The following is a 19103-nucleotide window of genomic DNA, read 5'->3' as shown; positions in this document are numbered from 1 at the left end:
GGGGAAAATTAATTAAACGATTTAAAAGTTATTAAGAAAACAAAACACAAGCTGTTTTCGGCCTACTCTGATTGATTCTGCCCTATATTAAAGAGTGCATCTATTACCCTTAAAAAAAAAAAACGCAGGATGGATTTGCTCAAAAGGAGTTTGGCCCAAAGCCTCTGAGACATTCCTTTTTTGGTTTGGTGTAAATCGGCTCTGACGTTTTTTAAACATTCAACAGAGAAGGGGGTGCCCCAGTCCAAAAAAGGTTATAAATCTCTCTTGGTGCACTGCAGCAGTGAACATCTGGCCTTTTTAAAGAAAAGGGATCAGAACGATATTTGGAAAGGGAACAGGGGTGGTGTCACATTAGGGTATAGGTGGGGTGGGAAAGAGCAGCACTTATCAAGTTAGAGAGCTTGGAGTGGGCTGGAGAGCCCCATTTTTTTCGAATTGTTTCGTCTTACCCTGAGAATACTAGGGATATCTTGGGGAAACGTTGCGAGATGCGCTTTGAAAAAATGTAATGTGAAATTGTGAATGAAAAAGGATCATTGTAGAGGGTCAGGGAGAATGGGGGAAGATCAAGGGGACCTCAGAAGGAGCCAGTGTGCACGCACACGAAGAGTGGCAGTGGGGATGGAGAGGACTTTTACATTTCTAACTACAGCAGTAATTTACAAACCATGCTTTAGCTTACGAATGATTACCGTGAAGGAACGATTACCGCAATAATACAGCGCAAAATTGAGGTTAGCAACGTTTGTTTCCTGGGAAATTTTTCAGGGGAAACTGCTGCAGAAGTGAATGGATGGAGAATAAAAGGGCGGCATGTGCCAAAGGCCATGACCAGTGGGTCTTTGAGAAAATATAGCATAACAGAGCCCTTGAAATTCAATGAAAATCAAGTTAAGACAGACTTAAAATGAACCGATTTATTGCAACCAAACACAGGAAATTCAGTGGGTGTGGGCAGTGATGACCATCTTAATTCAGAATACCCACCACCCCCCTCCGTTGATGTCACCCATGATGTCCTTTTTAGTTTGGGCTATTAGGTGGCTCTGAAAGCGCTACCTTTAAAACTGCAACTATTGTCATTAAAATAAGAGCTTTAACATAAGAGCATCAAATAGGGGCTTTGAATGTAGGTTTATAATGCTTTTCAGTGCAGATGAGAGGTGAGGATGGATTGATGTAGTTTGGTTTATGTGTCCCACCCGTTTAACGCCCATTTCTAAGCGAAATCTATAGGATTTTACTTCCATTTTTCCTCCAACCACACCTCTTTATGCACCCTTTGGCTGAATGTGTATTGTGTGGTGAATTTTCAGCCATTTTTACTTCCAAAATGGCGGTCACCATATGTTCATGTTAATAAAAAGTTATTGAAAATGTTTTTTGAATTAAGAAAATATATATGCTAGTGCTTTTAAGTTATCTAATATATTTGTATCTGTTATAGATTCTTTTTTTCAAAATGTGTCTAAAAATGTCTGTGTACTTGCTTGTGGCTGTGGGTGTCTAGTGTTGTCCGATGTAAGCAGTACCTGACAGGCTATGATGTCAGTAGGATGTGGGATGTGATTGACTGTAGAGTGTGTGCTTTTTCCCAACAAAGCAGCCATTTTCTTTCATCTCATCATGGTTATCTGAAACCTCGAGTAAAGGCACAGAGTAGGCTGCCCTGTGACTCCAGCACCGCTTCGGGTGGTAGAAGGTGGCTTTCTGCCTGCAGGTGGTGCTGAAGGCTCTACACCGGTCAGTCTGCAAGCAGCCCTTCGTCTCCCCTTTTTTTTTAATGATTTTTAATCGTTTTCAATAAAAATAACATACAGACTTTGCAAATAACATCAAATGATACATCATCTTTTACGCCTGTTAACCTCCTCCCAGCCCGCCCCCTCTCTCCCCAGCCTATTTCACTTGCCTGGTCTACATATGCTGTGCTTCAGACTGTTGAACTTATCTCCAGCGCTTTACTCCCCAGGTTCTGTTGGTGCATGTGCCCGAGTCTGGGTTTCCTCCTGTGCAGGGGCTATCAGTTCTTGTATCATATGTTTCCAGGCCACTAAATCTGTTTTGTTCCCATAGACCCCGACGGGATGCTTCTTGCCACACTGATGTTGCTGACAATGACCATTTTTGGAGGTCTAACAGCCACACACAATGATTGCTGGACTATTGCGTGCCTTCCACCCCATTGCTATCCTACGCTTTGCCAGAATATACGCTAGATCTCCCAATTTACTAACATGACTCGCATGCTTGGGTCTTGGGAAGATTCCTAGCAAGCATGCTGTGGGGAAACTGAATCTGTTGTCAAGCCGGCCTTAGTCAGGGTCTGGGCCACTGTCTCCCAATACTGACATATCTTTGTGCAAGCCCAGAACATATACATCAGGTCTGCATCGACCAGGGCACATTTCGGACATGATTGTTCTGTTGCTTTGCTGAATGTAGCAATTTTCTTCTGAGTTAAGTATGCCCTGTGAGTGATGTTTAATTGGATCAGCTGTAATTTTGCATTTCCAGACACTTTGGGATACCCCATAATTCTGCCCCAGGCTGCGTCTGGCAGCTGCTCTTGCATGTCTGCTCCCCAGCTACGTCTAATCTGTATTAGGTTGTAGTCTGACCTTGCTGTTAGTAACTCATATAGCCTTAACACTGCATGTCCACCTTCGAAGAGGTCGTAGAGTGTTTCTATCTTTTCATCTTCTAGTAGTACTCTATCTACTCCCGGCCATTTCAACTTCATACTATGGAGAAGTGAGGCGTAGATTATGTGTTGCCCTTCCTGTACTCCTGATTCTGCAGATACTGCGCCAAAAGTCATCAGTCTCCACTCCCTTAATATATCGCCTAATGTCACCACTCCTCTGGGCTCCCAATATTTCCTGACATTCAACCTAAGTTGTGTATCCTCACTCTTGTTACCAGTGGGATCTGGGGTGAGTAAGGTGTATCTTTGCCGAGAAAGCGGCAGGCGCTTTGCCACATCGTCTTGCCTAGCTTCATGTCATGATGCCTACCCCCAGGCATCCGGACCAAGTCCATCAGCCCCGGGAGCAGGCATCTAGACATTTAGTAAAACCTCAGCAGCCCCGGCTAGGGGCTATCTGGATTCAGTCCTGGCGCCTTATGCGCCAGGCTCATAGTAGGAATCTGTCCTAGAGCCTAAGGCGCCAGGCTCATAGTCATTACTTACCTCAGGCAGGCCATGCTGCAAATGACTCCAATCCAACATGAAGCCTGAAAGGGACTATTTTTCTACAGGGACTATTTTTTACTCGGGTGTGGTTCTAGGGACTTCTTACCTGGGAATACTTTATGAGGCTATATAAACCACACCCGACCAGCAACACACGCTTCATGTTATTCTGCATCCAGCAGCGTAACACTCACCGTGCCTGCAGCCTGCATCCAGTCTTCTGCCACGCCCGCCTCGAATCCGGAGCTCCTAAAACAAAGAGGAAAGAAAGGGACAAGGTTAGAAAACAAACTTATTTCTATTCCACACCTGATTCTGGATCTATCTTGTCTCCGGACCTGTAAAGAACATCGTTTCTGCATGCACCGCACCTCCAGCTGCAGCGCCGCGCCATACTCACCAGTCTTCACAGCATCCTTCGGGTCGGCGCTGCCTCCATCATTTCTTTGCCGAACTTCGGCACCTAGGAGACAAAAGAAAACCACAAGGTGAGCCGAGGGAACCAACAAATATAATTCTTACCACCATAGACTCAGAGGCATCCTTTTGTGACTCCATATTTTCACGTGCCGCATCTGTAAAGAGAGACAAAACAACACGTTATCCGCGTGCAACATTTAATGGACAGCGCCGGGTAATACAGACTCTTACCTGAGCGCCACCAGCTGCCACAAGAGCATCTTTTCAGGAGCCAGCTGCAAGACAAGAAAGGAAGAGGGGAACAAGAGTGAACATCGGACATATTGAACTCTATGAACTTAATACTTACTGGTCCTCACCAGGAACCTCAGAGTCCATACTCTCCGGAACTCTCCCGAGCCTTCAAACCATTGAAGTAACTGGAATCGACGCGCCCCTGCAAATCCACGCAGGATGGAGAGCTCATCTTTCAAGAATATAAGGTGAGATTGCTGTGAGGGCATTTCGGAGGTGAGTAGTTGGGGAGGACTGTGGGGGTACCATCACTTGAATCCACAAGTGGCTGAATCCATCTCTCCACTTGCAGGAGAATATTTCTACGGGTTAAGCAGACAGGTTTAGGAGGGCAGATCCAGTCAGTCATCGCTGCACTACGCATCACGTGGGTGGAGACCGCAGCTGTCCGGTCCGACCGATGCCCCTGTGGGAGCCAGGTGAGCGTAACACTTCAGCAATAGTGGGGGGACTGTGATCTTGTAATGCTGTGGTCCACACCATCTCTTTCTAAAAGAATGGGGCGCATGCCGGTTGTAGCAACTCTGTGTCTTCAGACTGTTCATCCGACAATCAATACGTGACAAATTGGAGTTGGCATGCTACAAAATACCCCTCAAAGTCCGGCACTTTTATCCCTTCTTGTTCGGATGGCCTCTGCAATTTCTCCAACGACATTCTACATCTCGAGTTGTGCCATAGGAATCTCCGGCAGGTAGTGTTTAGTGTCCTAAAGAAGACTTTAGGTATATTATATGGAACATTCATAAAATAGAGGAGCAGCCTCGGAAGCACCACCATCTTCAACAACGCGGCCCTTCCCATTCAGGATAGTGGCAGCTTGTACCAAAATTTATTGGACTTCTCCATTTTATTCACTGCCCGTATAAGGTGAATGCCCGTGGACCTATTGCCTGTAGTAACAAAGTCTCTATGAAATTGGTTGGGTTAGAACCTTCCTCTCCTTCTGGGAGCCCAATAATTCTTACGTTGTTTTGTCTGGCTCTCCCTTCTGCATCTTCGGCCCTTTCTTCCAGATTATGCACCTGTTGCTGCAGTACCCTGACTTCTTCTGGAGTGCCCTTCAAGCTACTCGTGTTCCCCGCCACCTCCCTCTCAAACATTCCTGTGCGTTCATTGTGACCTCACGTCTTGCCTCAACAAGTTCACATCTATGCTGATGGCATCCATTTTGGTCTCAAGAGCCTCTTGGATGCTATGGCCTCCAGGATCTGCTGATCTCTTTTCTCAGGTAGTTTCTCCCCTTGAGGTGTAGAGGTTGCTTGGGCAGTACTCTCCACTGGGTGAACTGTTTTGGTACATGCCTCCAACGTCAGTTGCTTCCCCTTGCTTTTCTGGATTATGGCCGCCATGGCTAGGCCCTGCTGTGCTCCTCCGTACACTTCCTGATGACCGTGCTGCCCAGACGTATCGATTCCGCTGCTTCCTGTCCTGACCTTGCTGGCGGGCTTCACCACTTTCTCGCTGCCTGTGCCCTTTTGTCTGTTAGTGTATCTGCTAGGTACTGCATACAGCCTCTCGGACTGTGTGTTAAGGTGGGAGTTGCGGGAAAGTTGCGTACCTGAATACCTGGTTGATCTCGACGGGGCAGCCAGACTGACGAGAAGAATTGGTGACACAAGAAACCAGCCTCTCCTCTCCTCCACCCAGAATGGGTACTGGGTAAAAGATGGACCGATTCCCAATGCCACAAGCTGCTCTCTCCTGGTTTCAGTGACGTCGGGACTGTGCGAGCACAGGTTGAAGGAATCAATCCTTGAGATGGCGAGGCTCCAGAGTCCAAAGAAGTCAGGGGCGAACTCCTGGAGAATGGCACTGGATGCTGTGGTGCTTGAGAGTCCAAAGGAGCCGTACTCCAGAAGCTGACACAGAATGCTGTGGTGATTGAGAGTCCTAAGAAGAGGGAGCCGTACTCCCGAAGCTGACGCTGGATGCTGTGGTGCTTGAGAGTCCAAAGAAGCCGTACTCCAGAAGCTGACACAGAATGCTGTGGTGATTGAGAGTCCAAAGAAGGAGCCGTATTCCAGAAGCTAACACTGGATGCTGTGGTGCTTGAGAGTCCAAAGAAGAGGGAGCGGTACTCCCAAAGCTGTTACTGGATGCTGTGGTGCTTGAGAGTCCAAAGAAGCCGTACTCCAGAAGCTGACACAGAATGCTGTGATGATTGAGAGTCCAAAGAAGAGGGAAGCAAGCACCAAGAAAGGCACTGGCAGAATACCACAGGGCACAGGCTGGGGCCAGGGAGAAGAGAAGAGGCTAAGGCAGGCAGGGAGCACTGGTCAGGCAGAGGGAGAGGGAACCTGGGAAAAGAAGGGGAACCAAACAGGGACCAGGCAGGGAAGGAGAACTGCAGGCTGGGAACCACAACCAAACCCAAAGGGAGAAAAACTGGAGGCAGCTGGGGAGAAAGGGAAGGGAATCCCCAGGCAGAAGAAAAGGGCAAGGCAAGCGCTGGAAAACAAGGGAGAGCGAGTACACGATCCGGAACAGAACGCGTTGAGACGCGATCTGCTCCCGATCCTCACTCTCCCTTTATGGGACACTGGCGCCCGTGAGGCCTGGAACGCAAGCCTGATTGTAGCCGGGCGCCGGCGGACCCAGAGCGAGGCTTGAGCAGCAAGCTGCTCCAATCCCGGACAACCGCTCCACGGCACACGCGCAGAACCGTGACCAAGGTCTCGCGCGCATGCGCCGAGGAGCTGCAGCCCAGGTCCCTGGAGCTCTCCCTCCGGCGCCTCCCCAAGCGAGAAAGCGCGAATAGAGGCGCCAGGAAGGAAGAGCGTGAGTGGCGAACCCCGGTCTCCCGGTAAGCATGACACTGTGTCATCAAGACCGAGTATTCTGTCTATATCCAACTTTGTCGATTCTGCCTGGTCTGTCGCAGTATTTGATGATAGCAAACTACTATGGCCTCAATGGCTGAGTGACATTCGTCTCGGAATGCTGGTGCATATTGTGGATTTCAATCAATCTCTGGCTGCCGGTTTACCTTGGCGAATCCATTGCACAGGCTCTCTCCGTAATTTGATGCCCTCCCCAGTGGGAGGGAGTTCATATGCCCTCACCTTCCTGCCAACTTGAATAACATACACTTCTGCTCAGCCTTGTGAATGGCGTCCTCCATGTAGTCTATGCTGCTGTGTTTGTGGCGCGTGTTGCATATGCTTCAATGTCAGGAGATCATGCTGTGTTGAGAGCACGGGTCCGTGCTTATTCCATATTGCGTGGTAGTAGGGCTGCACTAGTCGTGCCACTCTGTTGAGAGTGGCAGCTGCTTGTTTAGTTGCGCTGCCCTTCGCTAGTGGTCCGGGCTGGGTCGCATCTCGGACAGTTTCGTAGCCCCAAACAGTTGCCTGCAACCATCCTGGGGCCTGGTTTGTGTATTGTGCTGCTCCCCGTCCAAGTCTCGCCGGGTCTCAACAGCCTCCGGCTGGTGCGCAAAGCTTGTTGTCGTATAACGAAGTCCCTGTTTTGCTCGACAAAAGTGCACGGACAATTATTCATCACCAGTACATTTGTAGAGCAAGAAAATACTTTGAACACAGGTAGACGAGGCAATAACTCACAACCAAATACGCAGTTAGCAAAATAATGAGCACTTATACGGCTATTTATTCATAGCTTAGAAGCAACAAGTGATAAAACAGAAATAAATCACAGAAAGGACAGAGAATTCAAAAGAAAATACATCACCGTGGGCGTAACTGAATCCCTCATCTTGCCAGAAGCGGCTGGAAGACCCCGGTAACAGCCAGGCAGAGAGCACAACAGCCCACAGGAAGGTAGGAACAAGGCGTCCCCCCTCCGACTGAGGTCTTTGTGTGGTTTCCACCTGACCTTTCTGATAGCTCCGCATATATGCTCTCCTCAAAAAGGGGTGGCAATTTCTGGCATTAGCGCTTGCGCATTGCTGAGTGACTGTTGATTGCCGGCCGGGTCAACCGACAGTAACCCCAAGGAGCAAAGCTTCCCTCTTCTTCTAAAACACCACGGAAAACAATTCCATAACTCATAGCCAGACATAACAAAACCAGCTTTCCCAGCAGAATATCCTTGACTGAGGCTGCACACCAGGCTTAGCAACGAATAATATTGAAAGCATGTCTTTCAGCAAAGCAAGTACAGCTTTTCACTGAGGCCTGGAATAAATATCTATTATGGCTCTGGGTGCCCCCAGAATGCACTGCGCACCAGCGCCATGTTTTAGCTCAAGCATAACAGTCCCACACACTGGGGCTTCACTAACGATACACAGCCCTTTAGTCTTCTGTAATTGTACTTGTATCCAGGCTGTGGCAAAAACCTGAGCAGCTCGTCCTGAGTCGGGCTGGCCTTCTCCGACTAGGCACCTCCTCCGCTTGATGCCTGAGGCGTCATCTTCCTATGTGCTGTCTTGTAATCTGGTGTCGCACCACCTCGCAGGCCATCCCTCTTACAGCTTCCCTTAACTCAATGTGCTTCCACGTATCCGGTTGCAGACTCCGGTATGCACATTCATTGCATTAACCACTTCGTAGCCATATGAAAAGTCTTGCTCTAAACTCCTGATTGTTTATTTAAGGTTACAGTTGCAGATTTGCATGTGTTTGTGCATCTATTATCTTCTGAGCTCCCGGGTGTGGAGTTATGCGTCCTGCTGTTGTCTGTGCAGCTCCATTGACAAGAGCTGCTCTTCTGCTGCGTGTGCCGGAGCCTCCATACAGCACTTTCAGGATACCTGCAACTGCTGGTGCTGGAATCTCCTGTGCATCTACCGGTGAGGTCCGCTGTCCCGGGGTACCCTGAAGATACTAATCTGTGGCACTACAGCTCCTCTTGTTGGTCTCACGCTGATCTCGCTGGGCTGCTGTCTTTTGAAGCACGCCAGTTGGGGCTTTGTCTTGCCGAAGTTTACCAGCGTTGTGCAGATTCCCGTCCACTCCGCACTGCTATCTTATTCCTTCCTTCAGGCCAGGTTCCGGACTATGGACGGTTCATATGCCGTTGGAAGGGCACCGCAAGTTCCCTTTTTGTGTCCGACTGTGCTTGCCTCTTTCCTCTACACGGTGCTGAAACTGCAGGCGCCGAGATATGCGTATGCCTCTGTGTCAGGACAGGATCATGGACGGATCACAGGAGCCACAGGATTCACGTCCTACAACATGGCTGCTTAGCCACGCCCCCCCCCCCCACCCATTGTCTTCCCCTTTCCCTGCATTGCACTCGTGGGCTGGAACACATCTACATTAAGAGCCCCGGAGCAGCATGCACACAGGCACAGCCGCACGGTCTGCAGGGACACGGCTGAGCAGCTAGTCTTTGAATTGCATCCTAGTGCTGACAATTCTACAGGGAAATGTGTTAACTACATTTGGTACTGCACTCCGCCACAGTTGGTGCTTGCCTAAATTGACATCTAATTTGTCTAGTTATAACTCTTTTATGTCACAAACATGATCATGTTCATGGTGAAGATTGTAATCCCACAGGTATAGGTAGCGCGCAGTTTTCCTTGTGCACCCCCTTCTCCTTTCTAGGTCACACACACTCCGGACTTTGTTTAAATCCTCCCTGACCCTCTCCCATTAACCCCTTGCACTTTCCGGCTCGTGTGATAACGCATGTTTTATTTTTGCGATCGTGTCTTGTCAGTTTTGCAGGAATACCACAAGAATCCTGCGGGATTCCCCCAATAAAATGAAACCTTTCTGTCTGGGCTCACCGCAAGCACTCAAACTACACGTGGTCCTCTTTCCCTGGCCTCGCCTCTACCATAACATAAAACGACCCATTTCCCCTCTCCAAATCTCGTTTTGAGCACCTTTTTGACATCCCTCCGAATTACTGCAGGAATTGCTCAGATTGAGGAATAAAAATGTGACTTTTTATGTCTGAAAAACCTCACTGCTGCAGTGCAGCTTGCAGGATATTTAACAAATTATTTCACAACTACTGCACGGATTCACCCTAATCAACAAAATGATGCATCTAAAACACTTTGGACCTCGTTACAATTTGGGCGGTGCAGTAAAAGTGTGGGAGTAATACTATTACTGCTGCATTACCGCACCGCCCAACTACAAGTTTGCGGGAAAGTTGGAGGATTCGCCTCCAGCCATGAACAGTGAATTTCCGTTACAGTAATTCTGACAAAAATGTCATAAAGCGTCGAATGGTCTCTGAATGAAAAAAATGGGGACTTACTCTGCCACCAACACTTGTACTCCAGCGGTAATTTCGCCAGACCAAGTGGCAGTAACATTGAGTTTGTTGGGTCCACTAGAATACCGCCCAACTTGTAATGACCCCCTTTGTGCCCAAGTTGTTCATTTGGTGCAATTCCACCGTTCTGTTTTCGATCAACATGTGTTCGAAGGAAGCAATATTTTCTCTATAGGACAATAAATGGGATAGGCAGAAAACAGCTTTTTTTTTTTTATACCATTTAACGCATTGTTCCCCCAAATGATCTGTTCAGAAGGCCCCATGGCAAGCATTTTCTGGGTAAATGTCATCCAAATCCATCCAGCGATTCAAAAGTTATTAGCAATATAATTTTGGGAAAAGTTAATACAAATAGGTTTTTGTCTTAACTGTATGGTGGCGACTGCCACTCTGTTATGTACATATATATAAATATATATGATAGTGCGGAAAACCAAAAATGTAATTGCCGATAACCTTTTGACTTACAGATTTGGCGGATACGTTGTAAACTAAAAGTTTTCTAAGGTGCCTCCAACTTCCCACACCCCTGCACCCCAGACTGGACATTTTCGGAAAATGTGTTACAAAATGAAACCATTAAGAAAGTCAGAAAATGGGTACCCCCCTAAATAAAAAAAGAATAATCAGTGTTTTTCTGTATTTTTTCCGCACTGAAATTTACCACTCTGTGATGTATGTTGGTAAAATCACATATAAGCAAAAAACGCTATTTTCGGCTTACTCCCATTCATTTTTTCATAGAGAAAAAGTCAACATTTCTGCAAAGCGCACAGCAGATACCACTGCACAGAATTTCACCAGGTACAAAACAACTTGGGCACGAAGCGTTGACATTCCGGGAGGGGTCTGGGGTTATTCTGTCCAGTAGTTCCCCCTTCTCCCAAAATTATAGCTACATTATAGCTACATGGTTCTTTGCAGCAGAGGCGTTTCAGAAATTAAAAGGCATCATTTTTATTTTTAGCTCGATGTGCGAGATAACCGCTGTTATAACCGGTATAACCGGGATTATCCAAAACACGTAACGTGGGAGAAAAAGCCATTTAGAGGAGGAAAAAGGATGTAATGGCATCAGTCTAGAAGTGGGGAGGGGGAAAGAGGATACCATGTGAAATTGGGGAGTTGGGTGGTGCTGGGCACCAAGTTCAAAGCGCACATGTTTTTGCATAACTGTGGTTATTGCGTGGGATAACCCCAGTTATAATAGAAAATGTGATCAGGAATGAAAGTGCGACACACTAAACGACAATTGTTGGGGGTAGTGGGAGAGGGCTAGTGAAGGAAAAAGGACTTGAGAGGAGCGGGGGAGCAAGGCAAGAGGAGGGGGGCACTTGGTGAGTGCCTGGGAGGGCAAGGAAGAGCCTTGGATTTTGCACGCTTTTTACAGATCACTGCGGTTATTTGCAGTCATTTACGGATAATTAGGGTTATTTGTAGTGCATTTCAATTTTTTTTTTTTAGAAAAGAGAGTGTTCAAAAAATGAGATTAATGCCCAAAAAAGGTGTAATTTCACAGCTACAGTGAAGGGGGGGGGGGGAATAATAGGTGTGGACGAAGGTTATGGGTACTGGGTTACTTTAAGAAACCTAATGGTGAAATATGGAAAGTGGACAAGGCCGTGGCCACTGGCCATGGCCTTTGTCCATGGCTAGTGGGCCTCGCCAAAACCTCTTGAGGCAACATGCCAAGGGGCCACTGCAAAAGGACATGGCCAAATGCCATGGGTAGTGTGCAAAAAAGAAACTCGGAAAGCTGAAAATAGAAAGAAGCAAAGTGAAAAGTTAGTCAATCATGCTTTAAATTGCTCCAATGGCAGCTAGAATTCTGGTTTGTGCTGACTCACGTTGATTTTAAAGTTCATGAAGGATATGTTATTACAGTTACAGTTTAATAATGATGTCACAACTAATGTATTTGCAGGCTGTTACATACTCCAGGCTGCCATGTATTATGTCTTTTACGTTGCCTTCGGTAGTATCTTAACATCATTGATTTCTGATACTAGATTGAGCCTACTACCGCTGTTTCCCATTTTATATTGACGTTCACTGATGAGGGTAGACCAAATCTGAGGAGAGCGAGAGGTGAGCATAAACTTTGCCAGGATGCCAGTATGCACATTCTTTCTGCAGTGTCCGGTCAAAGGGTCAACTACAAAGGATCGAATGGTGAAAGGATCGATGCAATGGGGCCGAAAACAAAAGGATTGAAAAAAATGTTTTAATTATATTTTTTGGGGGGTTTTCGTTTAGGGAAAAAAGTGTTTTTACCACAAAAACGAGGGTTGAGAGGTGCCCAAAAAAAAAAGTAAAAAAATAAATAAAAATGTTTCGATCCTTTTTGTTTTCTGTCCTTTTGCGTCAATCTTTTGACCATTCGATCCTTTGTAGTTGATCCTTTGACCTATAACCTCTTTCTGAAACTCACTCAGCCATTGGACGTCAGGCAAAGCACTAGCACACGATATGATGGTCATATTGAATCGATGTATTTCCTTACTGAAACACTGCTGGTAATGTTTGCTTGTTTTGTCCTCGGGTGGAGTGGTGCTAAGGAATCGATGGCTAAAATAACATTTTACCAGCCACTATCATTATATAGGTGGGTTTTAAAAATGCAAGAAATAAACTATCTACCTGTAACGTGAGAATACAATAGGTAATTTTAGGCAACAAGCCCCCCCTCCATTCCACACCACGAAGTAGTAGCCATCGCAAGAGATTCACCTCCAGTTCAGAGCCTCACTGCAATACACTATAAAAGTGACGACGGAAGGACGAAGGAAATGAAGGAGGCACCCCAATAACCTGTGTGAGGTCCTCCTCCTCCCTCCGCCACCCTCTCCCTGGGTAAGGGGGAGGGTGCCCGCCAAAGCGCGGCAAGACAGGCAAAAGCCTGCGAAGGGCAAACAAAGGAAAGGGGCAGGGGATGCCCCATATAACGGGCGGCCGCCCGCCCGGCAGCAGGCAGTTTCCAGCCCCTGCCAACGGACGCACGCCGGAGACAAAGGAAGGATTTTGTTTTCGTTTGCAGCTGAAGGATGCCGACCTGCCCCTCATCACGGAAGAGTTTCCTGCTCCTGAGTCGGGTTGCTGAGCCCAGGCGCGGAAGTGCCAGGTTCCAGTTGAGGTCGTGCTCACTATGGCCAGGTGAGGAGTTTCCAGTTCTCGTGGCGTTTCGTAGGAGGTTTGCGGTCCCATGTGGAAGGTGCGTCGGGTCGCGGAAAGGGAGTGAGAAGGTATGGCTAGAGGGAAAGTAACTAATCTGGCGTTGGTGGGACTGGGGAGTGGTGTCACAGGGCGCTGGGTCATGTTTAAGTTCAGGAGTCCAGGGTCTCAGGCGGCGCTCGCGCTGGCGGTCACTGCAGGACAATATAATCAGGTTGTGCTGCAGGAGAAGGATCAAGCCTTGAAGGGAGTGTAAGGTGCAACACCGGCTAGTTGTGATTGCAAACAGGAAGCGGGCCAAGGGCCCCTAGGCTGGCAGCAGGTCAGGCACATGTCCGTTATCTGCTGGGTGGACCATCCCGCCCCAGAAATGTTGGAAATCATGTGGCCAAGGTTCTTCGGCAACAGGGGTAATTTACATGTGTTTCCCAGATGTGTTGGAACGGGAGTGAAAACGTTGCACATTGGTTGCTGTGCTTTCAAGCAAGTCAACAGCGGCGCTGCTTTGTCTTAAAGCTAGAAATGCCAATCGGCAAGTGAGATAGCTCAGCACGTTATTGTGCCTGTGGGGTAGCATCAGCGTTTTGGGCAAAAGCGCCACGGCCCATGAAAACATGATCCAGGTTAAAAGGAATAATTGAATGTAGCGGTTGCCCTCTGTTGGATAGATTGGTGTTATGTAACTTCCACCCTCAGCACTGGTTTTAAGATTGTGTCGGGCACTGGGGTTGTCTGGTTGGTACGGATGGCACACAAGTGTTGGCAGGGGTCGCTCTTCAAGGAGGATTATGCATTGGGAGGCATGTATGCCATAGTTATGTTTTTATTGGTGCTAGCACAATGAGGGGAATTAACATTATGCGTATTGTTGGGTTTGCCGAATGTTGGATGACATATTTAAAGAGGAACGAAGGTACGGGTGAAAGTATGGACCCCGGCTCCCGCGAATCCTTGTGTAATAGTGGTCTAACGTTGGGGGTAAATGCACGTGGAAGGACAGTCAACGATGGGGGCAGGCCTGGCACTGGGAAGAGTGTTTTGCGATAATAAATATTAATGTGCGTTCCGCAAAGTTAATATGCGCCCAGCCGGTGGTATTTCTTTACTGGTGACCGGCGGGCCGGAAGGGAGTGTGCATGTTTTTCTCAGGGCTGCTTTAACCCCGGGAGCGCAAACCGGTGTGACTTGCGCAGAATATGGTAATTGTCGAGACATATTGCATAGGGTTTACGGAATGAAAAGCACAGTTTTCAAAATATTTTTGCACATGAGGAAGATTAATGTGGCTGTTCACGCGGCGGGGATGCTTGGTTTTGAACTGTATTGGATGGTGAATTTAGTGGAAACTTTAGCTTGGCGGGCTGCTCTTCATTACTGCACAATGTGGCTAGCAGGCAGGAGTGTGTGTGCCAGAAATGCACGACGGAGATGCCTGTGGGAATTGGCTGCTCAGATACGGGCCCGGGGATAGTAGAGAGACACTAGAGCATAGCTCTCAACCATTTGTGTCGCAAATACAGGTGAATACACCCGATTTTAATTTTGGCGGGTGAGAGGCCCACTGAAACGAATGGGCGTGCAGGAGGCTTGGCGGGTAAGTCAGCTGTTTACGAGGCGGGTGACACCCGCCAAAAACGTGTGACTTGAGAGCTATGCTAGCGGAATTACGGGATGGGAAGTTAACAAGGTTAGTCCATGTTCCATCCCACGGACTTCAAACACCATAATGCAGTGGGCAAAACGGATCCAACCCTTCGGACTGACAATAACAGTGGATTCGTGGTCATTCACTGGTAGATGGGGGTGCAACACGAGCATAAATAAATGGTTTGAACTTTAAAGGGATAAGAGTATTGGCGGATTGTATGCATCATGGTAGGAATAATCAAGCAGCCTTGCGTCCAGGTAAACTGCACTAGAGCAAGAACAGGGGTAATAGCCGCTTCAGATAAATGCAACCTGGGATGATGCAGACATGCAGCACACAGAGTGCTGTGGCGGATTAGCAATGCAACACACAGTCAGACTAAAACCAAAGCAGTGTGGGCATCAGGGGCAAAGCGGCCTACACGGAAGGAAGTTCTACCGTTTTTGTGTTGGGAACCAGTTTTTGAATAGTGACAAGGGGTGAGTTGTTGAGATAATGTGATACGAATTGTGGCCAAGGTGAAGCTGGGGAGAGGAGTTGGAGGGCAGTCTCCAGCACTACTTGGTGTGGGGGGAAAGCGAGTTGCCCAGGCTTGCAAAGGGCTAGTCATTTCTCTCTTGTGAACCCGTGAATATTTATGAAGGGAGAGTTTTGCATATAACGGGACGCAAATTGTTGTTTAGGTGAGGCAGGGGTGAGAAGTTGGAGGGCATCTCCCTGCACTATGGGATGTAGGGGCAAGGAAAGTTGGCCAGGTGTGGTACAGTGATCAGGGAGCAGGCTACTTCTGATTTCAATGGAGATTTAACTTGCAGATTTATTGCCGGGCATCCATTTTCACCTTTAGGCTCTTGGGGCGTGCCTGCATATGGGCACGTATGGTGCTCAGCTTCCTTCATTGCAAATCTGAGTGAGGCCATGGGAGCCTTTATATTCCCTCCCAGTTTAACCCAGGGGAAGACAGGAGTCACAAACATGTGCAGGATCTCCACCTCCCCCCACCGGGGGCACGAATGACACTGGCGGGCCGCATTACAAACTCTCATCCCATACACCCACCTGCCAGTATGCAGGTCAGGGGGTTAGCAGTACAGCACTCTCTCAAGCTACCGTTCTTAATCGCCTAATTCACAAGAGTGTAAGTTCCCCAAAGTGATGGTGGTGAATGATGGCAGGGCTTGCGATGCCAGGGGCGATAAGCTTTCTGCATTACAATTGCAGTGTAGGGTCGGGTGCTTTCACGGGATGCCGGTACCTATACAGAACTGCAGTACAGGAGTGAGCGCTCGCTTTGACACCTGTGCAGAACCAGTTGACACAGGTTCGGATCCCGGCAGGGCCAAACTCAGCCGTTCAGTAATAATAAGCAGCACTCAGATACCTGATGTTTCGTAGCACGGGTTAGTAGCACTATACAAGTGCCGAATTATATCTCACCTGGTGAGCAAGACGACACGAAGCAGACCAGGGTCGAGCATCGGGTCCGCTCAGAGAAACCTCAGGGTATTAAACATGTTATAAATAACTCATCATTTTATATACCAAGGGTATTTATTTAATGGGGGCAGTGTGTCGACTTTCGGGGACCCCCCCTGGGTTTATCTGATTTGGCCGCGGGGTAAAGGTTCATGAGGTGCCCAGGTCAGTTACTGATCTGTCGAGGTGGATCTGCAAGAGGGGATCCCCCACAAGGCAGTTTGGCCAGGTTTGAGACATGGTGGGGTACCGCATCACTGCAAGGTCTGGTAGTTGTAAGGGCCTTGAAGCAGGGGAGAGGGCCCGGGCTACCCATTGAGCTGAAGAAGGGAACAGGAAGGATATGAATACATGCTCAACTTGTTAGAGATTGGGCACTGGGGCCAATCAGTTACAAACCCCAGGGGCGCCAGGCGTATTAACATAGCGCATGGGTACAAATGAGTGGGAGGAGATGTTTAGAGATGTATGGGGGCTTGGGCTGGAGCAGCTTAGCAGGAAAGAAAGTAAAGACGGAGCTAGAAAGGCACAGAAGCTCGCAATATGCTGGGAAAAGTGGTCTGCAAGGTGGCCATCTGGTGATGTCACAGGGGTTAGCAACATCATCCACTGGGTGTTGGCCCTTACCCGGCGGCCTCCAACCACTGTGTGTTTATTACAGAAGAGGTGCGGAAGCTAAAAGGGTAGGATGGAAGGACTCTACCGGTTTGAAGAGGACCAACGTTTTTTGAGCAGAGGACTGCACCTATTGCACTGGGGTTGAATTATCGACAGTGTTCACGGTTTGTAGGCATAAATACTGGCCGGAACGGCTATTGGGAAGCAGTGATATTCACAGTGGTAAGCGCATTCTGCATGGGTGGCTAGGCCCGGGGGGAAAAACCTTACCACATTACAATTGCAGTACTGGGTCACAGGTTTTCACAGGATGCTGGTTTCCATGTAGAACTGCTTAATTGGAGTGAGCGCTCGCTTTTGACATCTGTGCAGAACCTGCACACAGGTTCACATCCTGGCAGAGCCAAACGCAGCCTTTCGGGAATAATGAGCGATACTCAGAGGCAGGAGGGTTCCTAGCCCTGTAAAAAGGCTGAATTAGTATCTCACTTGGAGAGCAAGAGGGCACAAAGCAGTTCAGGGTCAAACGCTGAGACGGCTTGGTGAAACTTCTGGGTATTAAGCAGGTGATAAGTAACCCAGCACATCATATACCAGGGTATTCAATTACCCTGCAGTAGATTCGGGTAGGGAGAGGGGCCGTACATAAGTAAACTAGAAAGGGGGAGCCTCTCTTTTAAAATCCAGAAGGTGGTGCTTACATGACAAGTAAAAATTCGGCGGACAAGGGGGCAATTATGCAGAGGTAAAATGCGAACAAAGGACAAAAAACCGGCTTCACCCGTCAAGAACGGCGCTCCCCCAGTCGGTAACTCCTGCAAGGGCAGGCAGAGCAAGGTTAAGTTGGTGGGGGAGCATTACTCGAATAAATGGGAGAAGAATTTCTATGGGTGGAGTATGTCGGGAAAAGTGACCACAGAGGGGGTAAACTAGGAGCCGGCCGTATGAGTTCATGCAAGGAAAAGTGGTAGGGGCTGAAGGTTCCCCAGACCCCAGGTACCACGTTGTCGTAAGTGAGGCACCTGGTTGAATATGCAAAAGAGCAGGTGCATTGTTCAAGCAGGGGGCATGAATCATTTTACAAAAATTGGGTGCAAAGTGCACTAAGCTTCTGGAGAGGTGGTTCGCAGAGCATACAGGGGCTGAGGTAGGGGGCTGAAGGTTCCCCAGAAGAGGCACAACATGGTCAAAGTGAAGCCCCTGGTTGAAGTTACAAAAGAGTGAATGCACTGGCCAACAGGGGTCATGGTAAAGTTTACAAAACTGGGGCACAAAGTGCACTAAGCTCCTGGAGAGTTGTTTCACAGAGCGGGCTTGGGCTGATTAACGCAAATTCCCCAGAGTACGAACTAGGTGAAGGCAGACAGTTGTCAGCAAAGGGTTTGGAGCTCCTTTGTTGGAAGTCAGTACAAAACTCTTGGAAAGGTAAAATGAGGAAAGGGGGGAGCCACAGTGGACGGTAACCCACCTGTGGCGTGGTGGTGTTTGGGCGACCAAGCACAAGAGACAGACTCCGATTGAGCCAGGAGAAAGCCGGAAGGGTCTTTGCTCTTTTCGGACCTGCGCCTCTTGGGAGCCTAAACGGCAGGGGCGTCTGGTGGTAACAATAAGGGCTCAGCTTCCCCCAAAGAAACGGCGCTCTCCCCACCCAAGAACACCTGCAAGGGCAGGCGAGGCACAGACACAAAGGGTTGGCAGAGTTGTGCCTACGGAGGACTTTGTGGAAAGAAAGGGGGAAGCAGGTTGTTGGACACGGAGCAGTCGCAGCATCTTCAGAACTATTTTCACTAATGTGTACAGTGTTTTTTATGATGTTGTGAAAATAAATCTGCGGCCTTTTTATGCCAAAAAGAAGACAAGTCTCATCCTGCACATTTCTTGGGGGACAAAGAATGGGCATGTACAATGTTATTGGTGCAAAATGGACAGACACACGGGTTATAGGTATTCGCACTGATGGTTTTTCATTGATCGAATTTGCTACCAAATCCTCCCTAACTTCGGTCGACAATCTGATAACTGAAGCCTCCACTCTTTCTTCCAACATGTGTTCGCATAGAGGTTGTGAATATA

General features: G+C 48.2%; 1 protein-coding gene across 6 annotated transcripts in view; it reads left to right on the top strand.

Moving 5' to 3' along the window:
- The window catches only part of LOC138515929 (sodium/hydrogen exchanger 9B2-like), a 1072421-nt gene that overhangs the window by 371542 nt on the left and 681776 nt on the right, over positions 1-19103 (top strand). The gene's annotated exons all lie outside the window — the stretch shown is intronic.

Source organism: Ambystoma mexicanum, chromosome 6q (genome assembly GCF_040938575.1).
Source record: "Ambystoma mexicanum isolate Mex_15411 chromosome 6q, UKY_AmexF1_1, whole genome shotgun sequence".
NCBI lineage: Eukaryota > Metazoa > Chordata > Amphibia > Caudata > Ambystomatidae > Ambystoma > Ambystoma mexicanum.
This window is presented reverse-complemented; position numbering and strand designations above follow the sequence as displayed.